The sequence below is a fragment of the Hypomesus transpacificus genome, chromosome 10 (assembly GCF_021917145.1).
Source record: "Hypomesus transpacificus isolate Combined female chromosome 10, fHypTra1, whole genome shotgun sequence".
NCBI lineage: Eukaryota > Metazoa > Chordata > Actinopteri > Osmeriformes > Osmeridae > Hypomesus > Hypomesus transpacificus.
Genome location: NC_061069.1, coordinates 1,896,265 through 1,916,524, shown reverse-complemented (window position 1 = coordinate 1,916,524; position 20,260 = coordinate 1,896,265). Strand labels below are relative to the sequence as shown.

The 20,260-nt window shown below is 40.1% G+C and overlaps 1 protein-coding gene across 1 annotated transcript in view; it reads left to right on the top strand.

Annotated features, from left to right (window-relative positions):
- Nucleotides 1-9,156: 9,156 nt before the first annotated feature.
- Nucleotides 9,157-20,260, top strand: part of st18 (ST18 C2H2C-type zinc finger transcription factor) — a 31,770-nt gene continuing 20,666 nt past the window's right edge. The window contains exons 1-2 of the mRNA XM_047027648.1: nt 9,157-9,235; nt 20,069-20,187. The gene's annotated coding sequence lies outside the window, so the exon portion shown is untranslated. The remainder of the gene's footprint in view (nt 9,236-20,068; nt 20,188-20,260) is intronic.

The following is a 20,260-nucleotide window of genomic DNA, read 5'->3' as shown; positions in this document are numbered from 1 at the left end:
GCCTGCATGCTAGCTTGACAGTAAGTAAACCTCACATTTAGGTAATGTTTAATTTGAATATAATAATAAACAATGCAAAAACAAAAAAAGTTTACTGTAGCTGAAAGACTGTTTGTCTGTCATCAATAAGAACATGAAGCAGAGGTAGAGGGTAAAAAGCAAGCTGCTAAACTGAAAAGCACACTGTCCAAGTTGGGAGAGAAGAAAAAATGCTTTAAAAGGAGGAGAGTTTGCACAAAAGTTGTACTGTTGCCTCTTCAGAGTGGTGTCAGCCCGTCCCAGGGGCTAGTGGCCCTCACCGAGGTCTGTGTGGGCCTGATGGGAAAGGGACTGCAGCTCAGGACATGGCCTTGTTTGTTCACGGTCCCCCCTCTCTGAAAAGAGTTATGCCGTCTGTTTTGAATGGACAGCGTTTTTCTTTGTGTGCTCGATCAAAACAGAGGGCAAAGTTAGTCAGCAAGTTGCATAGCTTCTGCATTCTAATTCTTCAAGCCTCTTTTGTATGAAGTTTGACACAATGTTTTACACTGTGTTTGACCTGACTGGGATGCAGGAGGTAGGAGCTTTTTTGACCAATACAAAATGGAAAAGGGTAGAATCTAATTCAACAGCCAAGCCTCCCATAATGTTTGAGTGGAAATATATCTACTGTACACTGACTGGTACAATCATCATGTAACCTGTGCATGTAATGCATACGAGCCACGGTACAGTATACTGTAGCTAAAATATTTATGTGATTTTTATCTGATCTATTTCCTAACCACAAGGTATTTGCTTATGAATCCCTGGCACTTTTGATATTACCTGAAGGCAAATGGTACAGATTTACACAAGTTATTTACAACAACAGCCAAGCCATTCCTCTGGAAACTAGGCTGCAGATCAAAGGATTGTTTTGATCTGTACTTAGCATATTTGTTTAACCTAGCCAGTGATTCTGAAAAGTGCACAAGCTTTTCGGTGATATGCAGAGCACCCTTTATCCGTCTTTTTCTTCTGTTAGCTCTGGATTTAAGTACTTTCTGTATTTAGGAGACAACTGGATTTGCCAGCTTTTGAAATTTAGTTGCCCACTGCTAGCAGTCTTGGCACTCAGGGATAGATAACTAGGTATGTTCCACTACTAATCCTGATCGGCCTTGTAATAGTATTTGTGGACTGTACAGCACTCAATTAGGGCATAATGTGCTATTTTTATTTCCTTCAAGTTGGATTAAATGGGCAAATATGTTTGTTTTTGCCACAGTTCTCATCAACTCAATGTTTACTTTTTTGGGGGGGGAAAGCTATTGTTTAATACTGTTCTAAACATGCAGACCTCTTCACACAGGACTGCAAACTATCAAGCGAGGACACAATGTCCAAGCACTCTCTAAAAGATGCCAGGGCAATCACAACATTTTCTGGAATGCTTAAGAGAATGATGCATATGCATACAATGCCCTAATTCTCTCTTACTTTGGGCTTGGGAAAGATGAGCCCAGGTTTATTGGGAGCCAGAAAAGGGGGCAGATGGCTCACAAGAGGGATAAACCTGGGAAGTCATGCTGTAAATGTGTTTTACAGAAAACAATGAAAGGAGCGGACAAAGCGATTGTGGCAAAGTCCTTTGGAAAATGGAAAAGCAGCTCTCTAAGGTCCAGGACCATGGAGAAGCCGGATGAGCCGTCCGAGGAGAGCAAGGAGGAGAACCTGTCCAACTGCACCTGTGAGTCATCGCAAAAAGGCAAGGAACCACTTGGAGAAAGTATTGTCCGTTTCCATACATCCCATACAATACATATCAACCCATGTCTCTGCTTATTTTTCTCTTGGCCATTTTAATTATTACTGTGACTTGTTTTTCCATTTGACTCTCTGGCCTGCCTATCCACTGAAACAAACAAACCACATTGTTGGGCAGGAGAATTCCTTTTGAGGGAAAGTGTGTCTCCGATGATACAGCGTTGCCAGAAAAAGACAAAGCAAAAAATAGCAAACACAAAAACAGTCACAGGTGCATGGGAAAGAGAGAGAACCCAGTGAATGGTCACTGTGTTCCCCAGGAGGTCTTTCAGTGTACGCCAGTGCAGTGGGTGGACTTCTGACAAGGACATTGGTTAGAAGCCAGGTGGAGTGTGTAACTGAGAATGCTCCTGTTTATTCTTTTCACATGCTAATGTGGCTCCTACGTGACTTTTATGCGACACAACTTTACTTTTCGTTGGGATTCTGGTAGCTATAGTGCTTCACTGTGTGATGGTATGTATTGTACAGTGTGTAGAGCTGTACTGTGTAGAGGCGTGTTGTAGGTATGTTGCAATGATGCATGCCCGTAAGGCAGATATGACACATTTCAATCAACAGTTCAAAAACTATACCTTAAACTGCAATACGGGATTCAAGGATGCGGTCTTGTCTTTCATAGGAACCCCAACTGGGTATTCTTATTAATGTGACCTTACTGTAGAGAAAAAGAATAGTGTTTACACCATGTCCAGAGAGTGTGAAAAGGTTCCACATACTGTCCAAATGCACCCCTATGTGGACAAAGTAAGAACAGGAAGAGCTGTTTAGATACGACCATCAGCGCCCTTCAACCCCCAAATCCTTTTTTACCTTCCCAACATGCAATTGTGGGACTACCAAGGTGTGTGATATACACTTTACAGTATAGGAAGACAAAAAAATGCCTCAACATTTTATGGGGAAATATTTGTCTTACTTATGTAATTCCTAAAAAAGTGCATTATGGCTCTGAAAGAGATATTAAAGACATTTTTGTGTAATGCCATCTGCACCTCCATAGGATCTCTTCTGCGTAGCCACTAAAACAGACTGTCTCAGAGGACAGGTTTCGTATTTCACCCCCAACCATGAATTACTGTGTGTTCAGTATAATTATAAGGGAGGAGTGTTGCCAGGCTATAATGCAGAATGCCAGGTGCACACGTCCAATGGCTCATTTTACCAACTCCCAGCTCTAACTACATACTGCATACTGTAACCCTGAGGTAACACTTTGCAGTGTGACCAGCTACAGGTTTGATATTCTCTCTTCTAGATATGTTGAATGTCACAAAGGCCATCAATATATGTGGAACCAAACGCCTGGGAAGGACAAGGGAGAAAGTGCATCACTTTGTAGTGTTCCATTTTCCTAAGCCTGCTTAGGTTATGCGACTGAGCCATGCTGCTGTGTGAAATGTTATCCCGATACTGGCACTGGATCCTTGTGAGGGAGTCTTGTAAAATGGGTTTACTTACCGCCTTTGCTGGCGTTTTCCGAAGATAGCAAATGCAGAGACACTGTCCGTGATCGGATTAACTGTACAACAAAATGATGTAACTCTTTGTCTTTCTTGTGTGGCATAGGTTCCTTCACAGAAGTTTACTGGTCATCCAGTTGAGATTAGAGGCATTATCAAGCTGACATTGCGTTGAGTTGAGCCCCACTATATATCATTTGACTGTTTAGTTGTCATTTTGGTTCATAGCGTTTGTAATTGAAGGAGAGTAATCTTTTTGATGAACCGTCAAAAGAAAAGAATGAATCCCATAGCCTTCTAAAACAGAGTACCTACTTCTCAGTTTCATGCATCCAATCCAAGTTAGTTTACATCAACACAATGTGTTATGTATTCTCCATTTGCTTTGTTGTACTACATTCAGTATATCAAGATGTCTAGATATTGTGTTAATGACCAGATTTATGATGCAATCTGTTAAAATATTTCAATGGATCTAACTTATTTACATTTTAATTACAACTATTACTTATTCTTGTTTTTGGGATATGACCACAGCAATCCCAATTCCTCCCCTACACTAGAAAGACGAAAAATGACTGGTTTTCACTGGAGGTTTAGATGCTTGTTTATCACTTTTAAATACCATCATCTTTGCTGAAATCCCCTCTCAAAAGAACCTTTCACTTGCTGGAATAAATTCAAATTAAAATTTAAATCCCTCTTTGCATTTCTTCAGCCTCTTTTAAAATAGCTGCCTCCTTTTAGAAAGCTGTTTATGTAGTGATCTGTTCATAATCCAGTTTGTTTCTCAACAGCAAAAAAAACACAGAAATCGTATTATCACTATCTTGGAGAGATGATGCGAGAAATCAGGAAGTATAAATGTCTGAATCTGTGGAAGTTTATAAAGTTACTAAATCAGAAGAATATGTCAAATGCCTGTTCAATACAGCAATCGGAGCATACGAGTTGCAAACACCTAGATGTGAGGGCATTGTATTGAGGAAACTCAGAACACATCAAAAACCTTTTGTGCGCTTCAAAATATCAACAATAGTTGTTCCCTGAGAACGACAGAAACCGCTCTCATTCCCCAGATCCTTAATATGTAAGTGCTACATAGATAGCTCATCAAAATGTTCTTGCATAGCCTACAGATTGTTTGTGAACATTTGGAGTCTTAACATCTGACAACAATGGCTGAACTGACAAGTCATCCAGTTCTCTTTAAACCGCCCTCCTCAATCTCACAAGGTGCTCACCCTCTTAGATTTGGTGGAAAACAAGACTTAATCAACAATGTTGAATAAAAACAAAAACCAAACACATTTACATTTAGTGCGTTGTAATAACTATCCAGTTGAAATGTAAAACAACTCAGAAGAGCCTGTTGGGAGATTTAATTTGCACGAGCTAGATTGGATTTATTGTTAGGAAACAAATTATAATTGTGTCTCCAGAAAGTTAACAAAGATCTAAACAAAAGGAAATCAATGGCCAGCCCTATTAATCACTCAAAGCAAGCTACTTGTGTTGAAAAAACTTACTTCATAATCAATTTCTTTGTTTTGCTCAAAGGGCATTTGCATCTTGATTCATACCAGCAAGCTTCCTGTATTGGGTGCAATCAAAACATTGTAAACCACATTAATGGGCTATTTTTTTCTCTTTCACGTGTGGGTATAAGTGTACATCTCTGAATAGTAATGATGAACTATACTTGATGTGCAAACTGTTGTAGGTGATATTTGAACAATGTCTGATAAGGAACTTGAGTTGTTGATTTTGTCAACAAAAAAGTCAAAACACAAGATATAATTTCAGACTTTTGTGTTTGATGAACTCTAGATTTCATATTTGTATGTTGATGAGACTGACCTTCAGGAACAAACAAGAGAATTGTCACTTAGTTTCTTCTGTAGACCAGAGGTTACAGTAAAGTAGGGTCAGCTGGGAGGGAGTGGTGCCTTTTATTGCCATCAATGTCTAGGTTTACTCTCATCAGTAATGTCATTAGAAAACCCATTAGACCCACCTGTTAGTATTGTTTGTGGTGAACATTGTGCTGACCTTTAGTGGGTGTGTCTGCCTCTTTGTCTGTCTGTCTGCCTGTCAGAGATGTGTAGACCAGCTCCCCAGAGAGCCACATTCAGCCAAGTCAAGAACAAATCAGAACCCAGACCGTTTCAGTGATGTCTCCAAGTTTGAATGTGGAAATGTGAAAGGAAGATAAGAAAGCTGTATGTTTGGCCAATATTCTTAAGCACATGTTGTGCTCACGAACGTGGCGCGAGAGGTGTTTGTTACACATGAACCTTGATAAATAAGTCCTAACTGATATCCAACGTAACGCTCGCACCACAAACGTATTATCTTAATCGAAATACAGGGAGCGATTATGAAAAATAGTGAGTGACTGTTCGGTTGAATCTTTGCCTTGTTCACTACCTGACACGTACTTTAAAAAGAATATATTCTAGTGGACATATAGCTAAATCCATGGTATTAAACCTGTTTGGAGACAGTGGTGATAGTTGATTAAAAACGTAGTTGTTTGATATGATTTTGCCCTTAGCCCGGCTCCTGTTGATTTATTCAAACAGATGTTGTGGTTATTTAACTATGTCCAGCAGCCTCCAGTGCAGCTTTCTGAGCATGGAGCGATGGTAATAACAGGTGGGGTAGAAGAGCTAGCGCTCTCCACAGCATGAAAATGTCCTTCAAAAGAGCACCAACACATAATGGACTGCAACTGTATTGTAGGTAGTCGTATGTGAGCATAATAGAGACATTATTTCACCGAGACGTTTCATTGTGTTTGGGATATATTTTGAAGGCCATTTTGTTGTATTTTGAGAATTAATTGAATTGCCACATTGTCGCACAGTTGCTAGTTGCTAAGCAGTTGCTAATCAGTAACTACTGTTTGTTTGTGAGATTGCATAAGGTCAAGGAGGGGGATTTCTTGCTGTAGCAAGTAGGCAAATGTCTAAGTTAGAACCTCATACGATTGTATAGGATTCAAGTCTAAAGTCAAAGAATGTGTAATTGGATGTGCGATAGGATAGGACTGATTGTGTGTGCTCCTAAATGCTGCAGGGTTGTCACAGTCACACACAAGTCCACCCAAAGGGTCAAGGTTAGGATTAGGGTTGAAGGGTCGCTTTAATCGTCTCTTCAAGGAAGATACAGCACGGTGCATTGCAGATAAGGATCCCCATGAAACATCTATCCCACATTTTCAAAGGGGTATTCACTGTCTGTTGACATTAACATAGAGATAGTTATGCATCCTGGAGCCATATCAACAACATGTACTTATGTTGTGTTGCCTAATTTGCATATGCAAATTGATTTTTAAAATTTAATCTGCCCTTTTATGTGACTTTCACTGATGAACAAGGCATCAAGTGGTTGCACAATGGCATAGGGATGAGTACAAGGGGTTTGGGCGATCAACACAAAGAGTTGACCAGGTATTTGTCTTATTTTAGTTCAATTTTAAAGTATTTTATTTGGAATCATCCACAGCCAAGTTCACAAATCTGTCATGTGTAATGAATTGTTGAATATTCATTACTATTAGACTTGATTGCATGCCCAATGAAACCAAACTAGCCCAGTGTTGCCTAGTTGGTATAGAAAAAACACAGTTGTTGGTCTTATATAGGTGACATTCTGATCTTACAGTACATTAGAAGAATTCTGGAAAACATTATACATATTTGTGTAGGATTCACAGAGGCTGATACAGTACTCAAAACAGTGGGGTACTTTGACATTTCACTTTGCTTACATAATTTGCAGCAGAATGAAAAAAGCTTTTAGACACAGATGTGACCCATTGTAATACTTTTCTAAATGCAATCAAACACTTTCTGCAAACATGAACAGGACTTTTTAAACGTGAACCTTTGTTTGACACATCATTTTATCCAACCCACTCTTTCATTTCTCCACCAGCTCACTCCAGTTATGTGCACATTTCCTGTTGATGAAATAATTTGACAAAACACTAGTTTATGGACTATGATGGCCTTGATTGAAACCTTTTCGCTAGGGCATAATTTGTGTGTATTGGTAAGAAGACAATGTCCATTTCACCCCCCCCCCCCATCATCCCATTTGCTATGTTGGCGTGACAGTGTCATTGACTGCCCATCATCACCCTGTTCAACATTTTCCTCACATTTTGTTATGATTGCTTTGAATCTTTGTGGGGTTTGAAACATGGAGTAATCAGTACATCCTCAAACTAATTCCGCTTGTTAATCCTTCATCTGATACTGTCCACAATAGCAAATAAAGTATCTGCATTTATAATTTCAAAAGATGCTCATGTAGACCTTTTCTTAATTTCTTTTTGCACTCATCATAAAGAACACGTGAAAGAAAACATGGAGCATGACCATCCTCTTTGATGGTCTCTTTTTAGTGTGTACCATGAAATGGCTCTTGAAGACAGTTACGAATTTGACTTTCAAATGAGGTATTAACCAAGGTGATGATCAACTGCCAAACCTTAAGTAATGATATGCCCCATCTTTGAGTCCCCAGCCTTGCATAACCAAATGTGCAGATGACAGAAAAGCACTGAAAATACATTATTACACATTGTGTTCACACGTCAGTCCCTGGAGATAGAGGGGGACATAACCCGGAGATAAGCGTGTTTTGGTGGCCCCTACCATCAGCTGGGGATGGGGTAGGATCTCCAAGAGGCCCCTTATGGATATCACTTATTTTGAGGACTAAGCTGTGGCACCCTACCCCCATGCACCCCCCCTCTCAAGTCCCCCACCCCCACCCACGCCCCAGGCTCCACCCAGAAGTGTGGCTGCCTTTGTCATTGTAATCTGGCCCTGTTTGCTAAACGCTTCCACTGTTTACTCTCTGCTATGGGGGCTTGTATTAACAGGAGTCAGCAGGACGCGAGGTGACATCACTGTGGCTGGGGCTTTTGTAAGCTGCATTTGTGATGTCTTGGGGCCCCTTTCTTCCTTTCTTTCCCCCTCTCTATCCAGGCCTGTCTAATGCATGAGCTAACTCAGGAGGCTAACATGGCCTACAGGGAGGAATTACACCTAATTACTTAAATAACTGCTAGGCAGCAGCCCTACTTAGTCACCAAAAATCATTTCCAGGTCCCTGCTTTTTACTGATAGCTTGTCCTCAAGTAACAGAAAAGGTCTCAGACAAAAGATTGTCATTGAAACAGTTGAAGAGAGAAAAATATAAAAAAGACAGACAGGTACTAACAAACAGAGGGGGTGGGGGTGGGGGGGGAAATCAAATTAACCGGCAAGGCTTCCATGACATATACTTCGGTTGTTGTTGCCGTAGCGATAAAGTCGCAGACATTGAAACTGGTCTGTTGAGCCATTGTTATCATCCCTGGCCATCTGCTACCGAGGAGTGACGTTCCCTCTCATTTGCATGATGAGTGATATATGGGAAGCTTGGGAGGGCATATGCCCCAGTCTTCTGACAAAGCAAGGGAAAGTTTAAAAGCTGAAAATAAGGGGGTAAAATGTATCAAAAGAAAAAAATAAGAAATTTCTGTTGTGCGTGTGCACGCTTATGTGTGCATGTTACGCACCTCTCTATTTCAATGCGTGCACTTGTGCGTGCGATTGTGTACGAATAAGACTGGGTTTGTGCCTGCGTGAGCGTGAGTGTGTGTGTGTAGGAGCTAACGCGTGCATCTGCCTCCTTGTGCGCCTGTTTGTGTGTTTTGCGGATGTGGGAGTAGAATGAGGAGAGTGGAGGGAGGAGGAGGGGGGGGGGGGGGTTGGTTGCTGTTGATGTGCAAATGTGCATCATGTTGAAGGGCTGTGAATGGGGAGGTGTGACGTAAAAAGGGACCCGAACGCAGGTGCTTATCTCCAGGCTGTCAAAGGCACAGTATGTCATATTCCTGGGGACTACCTTTCAAAGCCACAGCACCAGCTCGGCCATCAACAGACTGGAGGGAAATCAAACTTTCTGGATCACAGAAGTAGGTTTGTGTCAGAGTTCTTTTAATACTGTAGTGTTAGTCAGTATTTCTTGTCATTGAGATTAGGCTTGACCTGTGAAAGCGGAAGATAGGCATTTTTTTGTGTCTCTGACTATGTGCTGCTGTTTGATGAAATCATCAAATGTCGTATGTCTAACTGTGATTTCAAGTTATCTGCTTGTAAATGACTAGTTATTAGTTTTCTTTTGATGTTGGATTGTTTCACAAACACCCTAGCTTTGAAATTTTGCAAAATGTTGAAATGTGCATGTCTAGAAATTATAGTTGATTGAAATTACATTGTTAACAGAATATATATCACTTGTTGGGAAAAAATAGTGCAGATTCTGTCCAGGTTTCAGACAGTTAGAGGAGATTAAATGTCTCAAACTGTTTTTAAGAAGCATGACCTATATTTGATCATCCAGATCACATTAGATGCTGTCTACCTAAATTAAACTCACAGCATTTGTATGGAGTATAAGCTAGTCTTAGAGGAACACATGTCAGTATTGTCTATGAAGACAAAGCATTGTCAGGTTTTGGGCGGCTTTTGGTGTGACAGCTGTATACACAGAACTACCAGAGTCCTAATGCACTTAAACTTTGACTCAGAGCTTCAGGATTTTTCAACTGTTGTTGGAACAGGATTGTTTCTATAAAACGAACCCATAATCAATATTAAGGGTTATAACCCAGCTGTAACCTTTTTAAATATTTGCTGTAAAAACATGGTCCAGTCGATGTGTTCTAAATATAGCCAAGTCATCATTAGTTCAAAATAGAGATTTTGGTTGCGTGCACCTTTTGTGGACTACCTTACTCTTGAGTAAACTGAAGAGACACCAGAGTCTCACGTCTCCAGGGTAACTGTTGGTTTAGCTGAAGCGATTAATGTTGGAAAAGTTTATCATTTACTAGGAGCTCTTAGTATATAGTTCCCAGATAGATAGATAGATAGATAGATAGATTAATCAAGATGGATAGATTGATCAAGATGGATAGATTTGGATGTTATACTATCCCATTTTAGCAGAGAACTTATACAAATCAATTGAAGATTTTAAGAAAATTAATTAGGAGGCAAGAACAGCACCTCCATCCATATCTTGGCCTTTATTTAGGCCTAGTGTTAGCCTATAATAAGATTATTATTCAAATAGAAGTCCAAACATTTTTTTCAGTTGCTTCTTTTAAACATGTTTAGCGGCTTCATATTACTCACAGGCTGTGTGGGAGGGACGCTTCTCTGGCCTTTCTAACTGAAGTACGACAGCATCATGCCTGTCATCTGTAGTGTCATGGTCCTGGTGGAATACACAGTACATCCGCTACAAAATACTCCCAAACCTTTTTTCTTCCTATCGGGGAAGAACTGTGAAGACATACATCAAATCTTGTCGTTCATTATCCAGACAACCATTTTACAAGTTTGCAAACTTAAAGATCCCAGGTGTTCGAGAAATGAAATATAGGGAAGTACAAACTTCCATGGCAGTAGGCTCTCTTTTGATGTTATTCTAATCTCCAACAGAGCCAACAGAATCCAATGGTGCAGAAGTGATAAGAAACAGGCGTTACTCCTCTTCCAACCACTTACATTTAGTCCTCTCTCTGCTCCAAGCAGTGGGACACTAGTTCAGTTGCTACCCAACAGGGAAATGCTACCTATCTCTGCCTGTTCTCTTGTGTGGCAACAGGAACTGTCCATGGTACCGACTAAAGTCTCTATTGACTTGAGCCAAGGCAATACCGTTCGTAAAAAGTGTTACAAACATGATCTGTACACCTTGACAAAGTTTTGTGTTATTATTTTACTATAACATTCTATAATATGATTAGTAAAGGTTTTAGAATGGGAATATCATTCCTAAGTATAAACTCCAACCATAATCTGAATGTACATTTAGTCATTCAGCATCTGGGGAGAGAGACAAAAAAATGCTTTCCTTTCTTGTGATGAACTCATTATTGAGTCAACTCATTTTGTTCTCATAAGATTGAAACTAAGTTATCATTGAAAAAAGTTCACTTTTTAAAGAAACAACCTAGCACTGAAATCAATCCTGGTGAGCTTTCTTTGGGTGAATACAATGAGGAGTGAAGAAAGCAGAAAGCGTTCACTGACCACCCAGTATGCATTGTATTACCTGTTCCACCACTCAAACTTCACTTAGTTAATCCAGGAAAATGAATTATGAGGATTTATTCAACAAGGTTTCAGAAATGTTCCATCTGCTGTCGAACAGCTGGTGAAAGGATAAATGTAATTAATTACTTAACTTTTAAACAGTATTTCAGAAAACCAAGGCTCTTTTAAATGATTGTAGCCTAACTGAATAGTAAGGCTTAATCAGACAAATGAACTTGACGCTTACGAACCTTGTTTATTATAACATATTTTTTGGGCAGGGCCCTAATAATACCCTTTTTTTTACATGAAAAGAGTGATTACTCTATTTAAAGACAAAACATATTATAAAATGTCATGCTGTTTAGTTATTAAAGTGATCGTTGAATGATCTTATATATCTTGTATTATTTAGTCAAATACTTGTACAGCAAGTATAAACTAACATATTCCTACAAATCTATCAGATAAAACTTTATGATTCTGCCATATAGTAACAAAAGTAACTAAATTAAATTTAAATGAGAAAATCTTCAATTATGTTCAGCAATGTACATCTGGATTCAGTGTGGTTAGTTTGAGTCCATTTGACTGTGGGGATGTGGCTCAGTTTGTGATATGTATTTCAGAAATGTAAACTGAATATCAAAATGCATTAGAATTATATATCTATATATAAAAATGTCCTTTAGCATAACAGGCTGAAAACCCGTAGCGGGAAATTCACATTAATGTGTCAACATTTACAGTGTTTGTTTTTCTAAGATTCATGAAGAAATGTAATGTATACGTTTAGCGAGTAGCCAATATAAGGGTCTATTTTTTTTCTTCTCATTACAATTACATGGGATTTTCCCCCTGTCTTTTTCAAAATATATTTCAGCATTTACCTTGATTGTAATGTACCTCATTGGCTGTGGTTCTGTTTGTTGGCCTAACTATAAAGGATCTGCTTGTACCCTTGTGGGTTGGGAAGAATTAGGATTTATGAATTTATTTCCTCTGTTGTATTGTTTAAACAGCTTTGGTTTAGTTTTGATCCCTTCCTCTTGCCTTTGAGGCTGTTCCACGGTGTCAGCTGTTGACTGATAGTAAGAGAACTGCCTCACAGTGTGAATGAAAGAAAACTAGCGGTTGGTAAACACTGATAAGGGATAAATAGAAAGCGGTCAGGCAGAGATAGTTCTGTGGGAGCCCAGATTGTGTGCGGTCTGTTAAAATGAGATTCTGAGCCTGTCCTTCCTCCTCCCCTCTCCTCCCCTGTGCAGCGTTTGTCTGGAAAATCTCCAGTGACCCTGCTCAGCAGTCCCAGGCTGCACTATTCTCTTTTTGTGTTTTGTTTTGTTTTCTAACAAGGGTCAAGTTGGCCCATAGACATGTCCCTAAAGCTTATGGACAGCTGTCATGACTTCAAGTACTTACAATAATTCATTTAGCATGGAATTATAGTTCTGCACCAGAAACACAGCATCAGGGAAATGGCAGGAAAGAAAGTAAAATGTGTCAGACAGAATTTTTAACTGTACAGTCTTTATGTTTGATGGCCATTCATTGTCCCAGGCTTTCACTTCAACTTTCCTCCTAGTTTGTTTTTAATATTCTTACCTATGTGCAGTTTCAGAATTGTTCAAACATACAGTACAACATAATGCATATGGTAAGCATTTACTGAGCACATCATATACTTTTGTAAGAATTATACACTATATGGTACACAGTACAACACTGTATGTACATACATTCATACATACTGTACATACATCAACAAACATACCTTATTTTTTTCATACAAGACCATATTAAGCTTAGTCCTAACCTGAATATTTTAGAACCAATGTTTTATTCATTCTTTTAAGGGCAATCTGTTCATTCTTTGGTCATTGATTTTTTGGGGAATCCATCTTTTATGTGATTAAAAAGACCTTCAGAGGTCTTACCTTGAGGGTCACCATGTGGTGTATTTACACAGAAAATAATTCAGCCCATTGTAGCCCCGGCAGCTAATGAGATTGGTCGTTAAGTGAATGACACAAAGGCTACAAAAAAAGCTTAGCGGCTCCGCTGAATATCACAGTGTCCCCGCACATACACTCCACGCGACAGCAACACACTGGACTATCCTACCCCACCTCGATTTCCCTCGACATCATCACCTGCTTCATGTGACTACTATGAAATGCAAAACAAAGGCTAAAAGGGGCACGGTAAGTCATGCTTGCAGATTGTGCCCTGTCGGAAATGTTGATGTGAGTGTGTATGATGTGAGCTGCTGTGTGGACGCATGAGACAGCGAGCAAGTGGATCTGTGCGTCTTCAGGAAATGCAGTGCTTTAAGTCTGAGGATAAACAGTGCTTTTAGCGGATAAGTAGACCGATGAAAGGATTCTGTGGCTTCTGCTGGAAGTTCATGCTGGCTAATGTGGCAGAGGGAGAGGTAGACATAGTACATGAATCTCACCCAATTTCCTTTCCAACATGTTCACACGAACTTAACTTGCTACAGTACCAACCCACTTGCTGTTTTTTTCCGTGCCCACTTTCTTGTTGAAGTAAGGCTTGATTGTATCAGTTCTGTCTTTTCCAAACTCAGCTCTTTCAAATGGGGATGGAAATATGAATACGGTTGTAAATGTGAATTTTCACAAGTGGTCTCCTTGCTTTTTCAGGGAAGTTTCTAGCTGCTCTCCCTTTGGTTGTACTCCCAGTAAATCTGGTGAACAAGTGTAGAACTGCACTTATCTGTTATATATAATGGATGAATGAGGCTGAAGGTACTGTTGTGCTCTATGACATTCATGCATTCATTCCCAGATTCATTCATTCATTTTCCCATGTCTAAATTCATCTTTTTCAAATACAGTATCAAGATTGTGTTGGCATAGTACAAGTACAGTTTTAGAACAAGTAATGCAAGACCGATCGTCTGTGAATCAGAGAATTCGCTGCTCTATGCTTTGTGCAAGGAAAGAATACAGCTGTTGTAGTAAGTAGATTCATCTGGGATGTGGTGGGCAAGCTTCATCCTTTCAAGTGCATTAAAATATCATACACTCCAGTCTGACAGGAAAGTGGGTTAAAGTCCATCTTGTGTATTAAACCCTGGAGTTAAGTCAAATTTACATTTTGTTAAAGATTATTCATTTTATTGATGCACATAATCATAATCATGGACCATCTGCTGATCTGGCAAGCTTGGTTCAAACTCACAAAACAGGCATGCTAACCTTTTAAGTACAAAATAGTCAGGCTTAACTCTACTCTCCCAGAAGAGAGAGTGTGTGTATGTGTGTGTGTTTGAGTGAATAAGGAGATTGTATGGATATTGGATAATGCTTAATTTATATCCTCTTGGCTCCTTTTGGCAGATTTTTTTCAATCGTTATCATTTTTATTTCTAACAAAAGCATATGAACAACTCAGTGAGCTGCAGGTCATTCTATCCAGATATTTTAATTTTTCTTTTTAGAAGTTGATTGTTCATTGACCACAACATGCTGTTTGGGATCTGTAGTCTTGCACTTCTGGTTTGGGCATGGAGGGCAGTTTCTTGATTATTACGGTAGTTACCGTATACTGAAGAAATACTTCTGTAGTTTTACATGCGCTTGTATTTTTTTGCAGATTTTTTTTGTAGTGAAGAACAAGCAATTGTTTTTTGCTTGTAGTTGTTAGTTTTTCTTATTGTTGTTATAAAATGGGAATTCACCAATGGGCATCTCTTTAATGCATAAAATACTTATGTACAACTCATTCCAAACAAAGCTTACGCAGACTGAGAATTCATATGCTAGAGGTAAATCCGAGTTAACACGGATTTATACTGGCATGAGTTAAAGGACTAGAGTTTGTAATCCAGGTGGCCAAGGGATTTTGCCACACAGTGGCAAAAATCACTTAAACCTCCCCCACCATACTGAGCCACAGAGCTCAGGAGGCAGACAGATCTTTCAGAATTGATGACAACACAAAATCAGAACTGAACTGTATGTGGATATGTGTGTGTGACTAGGTGTGTGACTGTGAGTGGGAATGCTTTGGAGTGTCTTGGTCTTGTGTGTGCCTGTGTGTTTTACTTACTTTACATCCTCAATTAGTAAGAGTGGGAGCCAACTAACATAAGACCTTGACAGATTGATATTCTTCCCCTTTGACAGAGAGAGTGAGGGAAGGATTGGGAATCCAGCATCCCATCTGCATAAACATAAATAAATATTGGTAGCTTAAAGTAAATGATAATGACCTTTATTTCAACAGCCATTGACTCCTCCTCTTCATTACTAAAGTGACGCATATCCTAATCATTTCCTGTTTTCCCATTGTGCAGTTTAGGACCGTACACAACACATAAATGCTAGTTAAAGTAACATTTAGAATCATAAAAAAACTATGATACGAGTTTATGTTATTTTGCTTGGGTATTAGGATAAGTGTGTGTGTGTGTTTGTTAAGTGTGTGCGCGTGTGCATGTGGAGGACAGAGGAGAAGAGATAGAGTGGAGTTGTTCAATGACAGGAACAGCTGACTCATTTAGAGAGAGCAGTGAAAGGTAATTAACCCTGGGAAAACTACAGCTGCCATGCGAGCTGTTCACTTCAGCGCAATCTGATTAGGAATCAGTGGTAGAGTCTCTGGCTCCTTTCAGACTCTGTGTGTGTGAGGTAAACTTCTCCCTTCGCCCTGGAGGGCCCCAGAGCACAGGAGACCTGCCTTTTGTGACGGGGGATTAGCTCGAATGGTTACTACGTTTCTCCAAATTGCCAACCACCTGGTAGCATTCATGCACCCTCATCTATAAAAGGGCCTTCTTGGGCAGGAACAATGGCTGGGATTACTTTGTAGAGATGACAGACACCAGGGCTGGAACTTCTTTCTCCCTAAACACCTGTCCCCAAATTAGTCAGTTTTGAAAAAACTAGTTTAGTGATTTATCTAAAGATGTAACGAGTAACATGACAAAAGTCACTGTATTGATAAAGGCAATCGGATTTGGATCTATGCAATCAGAAAATTGATCCATGGTGCAAATTGCATACATTTTTTCAACAATATTTGCAGGTACTTATTAGCTAGCATTAACCAAGAAAGAGGGAGGACAGCCTTACACGTAAAAAAGAAAATGTTGTCGCACAAAGCATTGCTGTGTTTGCGATTTAGAGTGATATTCAATTAGCAATTTCACATCATCTGAAAGCCTTCATGGATAAGAGAACTAAAAGCTCCAGCAATTTGGTCAAAAACGAATTTGGTCTGTCTGATGGTAGAAGAAACATTCTGGACTTTGCGCTTCTGTGTGGTCCTGCTCCAGGTGAACTCAATTTAGAGGGAAGGCTTTGGGATGACTTTGGAAAGGGATTACAAGATTCATAAATCACCTCTGCGAAGGTGTCACCATCTGACTCTTTTATGGGCGCCTTGCTAACTGGCTCCAATAACAAGTTTCCCCTGTAGTTATGCCATCATAACAAATCATTGAAGAGACAGTGGCTAGCCAGGCTCCTAATTGTCTGTTAAGAATTCTGTGAGCCTCGTCCTTTATTGAAGCATCTCAGTCTTGTGGCAGTGATAAGATAAGCTGCTACCCTCTTATAAAAGTACTCATTTGGCATCAGACACCAACACTGTGCTTGGCGGTCTAGGTGGCTGTGAGGCTGTTATGTCTGAAATCACAGTTGTGCTAAAGATTTTTTTTCTAAGTGTCTCCCAGCACTTCTCTTTCAGAAAACATTAATTTCCAGTGGGTTAAATAGTTATGAGCAAGACTTACTGAAGGAGTTCTACCTCTTGAGATCTGTAAGATCTGTGATGCACTTTCACCAGTATCACACTATTGGGATGCATATTTTTTTATGATTTGTGAGTAAGTAATTTCTGAAAAAAAGCCTATACTGATATATAAATACATACACTGTGTATATCAGGGCATACTTGCTTGTGTATAACAGTAGAATATGATGAAACCCAAAAGCAAATAAAATCCGACCAGCGTTTTAGGGCCAGATTTGATGTGAATAGGAAATCAGCCCCCCTCCCCCTCCCTAAAATGTCTCTAGCTAGTATTCTAATGTCCAGCTGCTAGCTTTTTAGGCAGAGGGCATCTGATGGCTGGCTGATCACACTGCAAATAGAAAATCCTTTTTGCAAAAACTTGTTTATTTGAGCAGGTTTTGATTTACTCACCATGCGCCCATTTCCATCTCAGTGTAAGGTGGTAAAAGCCCTGCTCTGTTCTTTGCCTAAAGCGTTTTACTCTGTCTTCCCTGACAACGTATTACAGCTCTGCACAAACAATTGTTGGTAGCACACATTGCTGTTTTCTTCTGAAGTACTTTAGCCACATATTGCTGATTCTGTGCACAGTGGATGATATCAAAACCAAAACGGCTCCTACGTTTCACATAAATAGTGATCAGTATGCTCTGAGCTCAGACATTCATTACAAGAAAATATGAAAGTAAATTGTGCTATCTTTTGCCTGTTTGCTCTTTATTATGCAGAAACAGAAAACACTTAGCATGTAAAATTAATGTGGAAATTATTCCCGGGGTAAACTATAAACACAGAAGTTACCCCGCACATTTACCCTTTTTTCTCCTTCCCCTAGATCAGAGTGTAATTGCCAGTAATCAGGTCTGTTTGCTGCTGATAAAACCACTCTGAATGCGAGGAACCCTCTTTGTGTGATGACTCAATTATGCCAGAAGTGGCTCATCAAACCTGGCCCATCAGCTGCTTTAATAAATAAGGAGGAAAACTTGCTGCAGGCGCATTATAATTCCATTCATTCCATAATTAAATCCATTCCAGTTTTAACCCTTCACTCTGTGCGCCTCTGGTAGAGCAAACAAAAAAACATGGGGGGGGGGGGGGGGGGGGGGGGGTTGTGGTGGGTGGGGGAGTGGGGGTGGGGAGGGGGAGGAGGGGGGGGGGGCGTTACAGAACAGACAGTGACCTTGCACACCACCCTCCCCCGTCTCCCATAATTCAAAATGATACTGCTGAAGAAAGGTTAAGAGAAAAAGGTTGAGGGAGAGAGGACGGGTATCAGTTCAGATCCAGACCCAGTTCTTTATGTATGCATTGTTTCCCACACGCAGCCTGGGTCAGTAATTATGTTAAAAGACTAATCTAATCATAACAGTTGGTTGAATGAGCGCGCAGCGCTGTCGTTTTGAAATCTTACTTTGGAGTAATCTCGTTTGCCCCTATCTAAAGAAAATGTAAACAATGTCTTTAATTTTGTGGTCTTGGAAATCGTTGAGGATCCTACAGTTTAATGGGTTTGAAGATGGAGCGTCTCTCACAGGCTACAGTTCAGTTTTGCTCTATCAGAATAGCCTCTATGTTAATTACACAAGAGTGTCCCAAGTGCATGGATAAGCTAGGAACATTGGGGGACATGTCAATGACTCAAGGTCAATGATGATTATTATTCTTCTTATTATCAGCTGGAGCAGTTCAGCAGTAGTTACACATTTAAATAAAGAAGTAACATATCCCTAAGAATAATACGTACACCTGCTGTGAGCAAGATATGTATAAAGAAATTGTGGGACAGAGTGGGACAAAGCAGAAGCAGCACCATATTGTAGAAGTAGCATATATTTGATTTGTCTGATTTGATTTGCAGTAGTGCGAGCAAGTCCTATGCACTGTGCATTCGCTGCGTGTACAACAGACAATAGCTATGAGCTTTTATATGCTTAATTCAAGATCTACAATATGCAGTCAAATGTTTAATAGTCATTGTATTTGAAGTGAAACATGTGACATGGAGTTTGATCCACGAGAAGAGAAGCTATTCAGTGCATACTGGGATCCAGTTACTCCACCCCCCCCCCCCCTCTGGAAACGGTGTGAGGCGATGGTTATTCATGACTGGTTGACTGGGAAGGCCGTCTCTCCCCCAGTTGCAGCCCATTCTCCTTCCCGTGGTGGGAACTGTGGCAGATGGGGCTGGGGGGGGGAATGGGCAGGGCCCAAGGACAGCAAGCAGATAGATTAACACGTAGAAAATCACATAGGAACCAAGAGCATCAGGCGGCCTCTGTCCCCCTGAGAAATCCACCCCATACACGGGTGCACATCCCTCGGAGAGGCTCTATTTGTGTTTGACAGAGAGAGGGGGGGCCGGACTATGATTCAGCAGATGACAAACCGCCTGCACTTTTTTTTATGCTAATGACAATTCCCCCCCTTTTGTTTCTGGGGGGAGGGTGGGGGAAGGGGGGACGGGACGGGACGCTCTGAGTGGTATAATTAAGAAGACGTTTTTTTTTTTTCTTTCAAAGCTAACAGAAATAAATAATTCTATAATAAGATCTGTGAAGTGAAGAGGCTTAATGTACTCATTGTGTTCATCCTTGTTTTCCCTCTTGGATGTTTTGTATTAATTAGAGGCAAGCAATTTGATCTCTGTCAAGCAATCAATTTGCATCTTGTTCCTTATTCCTTGGGAGGTATTAACGTGATCCCTCCCCACTGTCTCTGACTGCATGTACCGGTACACCAACATCTTTCTTATGACCAATATCACTGGAAGGAAACTGTTGATTAGCAGACATCTAATCATTACTTATTATTACTAGTAAACCAACGTCTACAATACCAGCCAGATCATCTGGCTGTGGCCGTGACAGGAAATGATACGTACCCACTTGAGAATGATTTTCATTTAGGTTTGCGTTTTTTGTTGTTATTGTGTTACAGAGAATGAGTTTCATGCTCACATCCTGAAACAAGTGAAGAGTTGTGCACACCCGGACCAAGGTGACCCTGGCCAGCCTGGCAGCCCCTTCCACATTCTGCCTGGAAAACCCCAAGAAAAGGTGAGCATTTTTTGATCACACTATTAACTGGTAGTTATCTTTCAAAAATATTAAAAATTCAGAAGAAAAAAAA